The sequence below is a fragment of the Arachis duranensis genome, chromosome 9, assembly GCF_000817695.3.
Source record: "Arachis duranensis cultivar V14167 chromosome 9, aradu.V14167.gnm2.J7QH, whole genome shotgun sequence".
NCBI lineage: Eukaryota > Viridiplantae > Streptophyta > Magnoliopsida > Fabales > Fabaceae > Arachis > Arachis duranensis.
In genome coordinates, this window is record NC_029780.3 from 43,106,240 (window position 1) to 43,108,105 (window position 1,866).

General features: G+C 30.8%; 1 non-coding gene across 1 annotated transcript; it reads left to right on the top strand.

The window, feature by feature from the left end:
* The first annotated feature begins 243 nt into the window (after positions 1–243).
* On the top strand, positions 244–347 carry LOC127741893 (small nucleolar RNA R71). Its single transcript, XR_008003081.1, has one exon. It is a non-coding gene; the product is annotated as a small nucleolar RNA R71 (small nucleolar RNA).
* The last annotated feature ends 1,519 nt before the right edge of the window (positions 348–1,866 follow it).

The window sequence follows — 1,866 nt, forward strand, 5'->3', positions numbered from 1 at the left end:
GCCAATATGGCATTTAGAGCATCAATTTCAAGAACTCCCTTCCTTTGAGGCATCCCATTACTCACAGGATTTCTCTCAAAAGTGTACATGAATTGGTTATTTGCAACCATGTCAATGAGTTCTTGAGCTTCTGCAGGCATTTTCTTTAGGTGAATGGATCCACCTGCAGAATGGTCCAGTGACATCTTAAAAAGCTCATATAGACCATCATAGAATATATCTAAAATGGTCCACTCTGAAAGCATGCCAGAAGGACACTTTTTGGTCAACTGCTTGTATCTTTCCCAAGCTTCATAGAGGGATTCACCATCTTTTTGCTTGAAGGTCTTAACATCCACTCTAAGCTTGCTCAGCTTTTGAGGAGGAAAGAACTTGGCCAAGAAGGCCGTGACCAGCTTATCCCAAGAGTCTAGGCTATGTTTAAGTTGTGAATCCAACCATGTTCTAGCTCTGTCTCTTACAACAAAGGGGAAAAGCATGAGCCTATAGACTTCAAGATCTACTCCATTAGTCTTAAAAGTATCACAGATATGCAAGAATTCAGTTAAAAACTGATAGGGATCTTCTGATGAAAGTCCATGGAACTTGCAGTTCTGTTGCATCAAAGCAACTAGTTAAGGCTTTAGCTCAAAATTGTTTGCTCCAATGGTAGGGATTGACATGCTTCTTCCATAAAAATTGGAAGTAGGTGTAGTATAATCACGAAGCATCCTCCTTGCGCCTCCACCGTTGTTATTGGGTTTGGCCATGTCTCCTTATTTTTCGAGATTCTCTGTAAAGTTTTCTCTGGATTATTGTGCTTTAGCTTCTCTTAGCTTCTTCTTCAGAGTCCTTTCAGGTTCAGGATCTGCTTCAACAAGAATGTCCTTGTCCTTGCTCCTGTTCATATGAAAAAGAAATTGAACAGAAAAGGAAGAGGAATTCTCTATGTCACAGTATAGAGATTCCTTTATGTGAGTAGAAGAAGAAAAGAATAGAAGAAGGATGAGAAAAATTCGAACAGAGAGGAGAAGAGAGAGTTCGAATTTTTAGATGAAGAGAAGTGTTAGTAATTAAATAAATAAATAGAAAGAGATGAGAGGGGAAAATTTCAAAAATTATTTTTGAAAAAAGGTTAGTGATTTTTTAAAATTAGGAGAAGAAATAAAATTAAAATAAAAAATTTGAAACAATTAATTAATTAAAGGAATTTTGAAAAAGAGGGAGGTAATTTTCGAAAATTAGAGAGAGAAAAGTAGTTAGGTGGTTTTGAAAAAGATAATAAATAGTAAAATAAACAAAAAGTCAATTAGTTAGTTGAAAAAGATTTGAAATTCAATTTTGAAAAAATAGGAAGTTAGAAAAGATTTTGAAAAAGATATTTTGAAAAGATATGATTGAAAAAGATATTTTGGAAAGATATGATTGAAAAGATATTTTGAAAAAGATTTGAAAAGGGAATTAAAAAGATTTAATTTTTAAAATTAAAATTGATTACTTGACTAACAAGAAACTAAAAGATATGATTCTAGAATTTAAAGATTGAACCTTTCTTAACAAGAAAGTAACAAACTTCAAATTTTTGAATCAATCACGTTAATTGTTGGTAAAGTTTTTGAAAATTTGAAATAACATTAAGAAAAAGATTTTGAAAATCAATTTTTTTTAATTTACGAAAATAAATAAAAAATTAAAAAAATTTTGATTTTTGAAAAAGTTTTGAAAAGATAAGATTTTTAAAATTGAAATCTTGACTTGACTAACAAGAAACAACTTATTTTAAAATTTTTTGACAAAGTCAACCCAAAGATTTTGAAAATTATGAGTAAAACAAGGAAAAGATATTTTTTTATTTTTTTGATTTTTTTTAGGAGAGAGAAAAACACA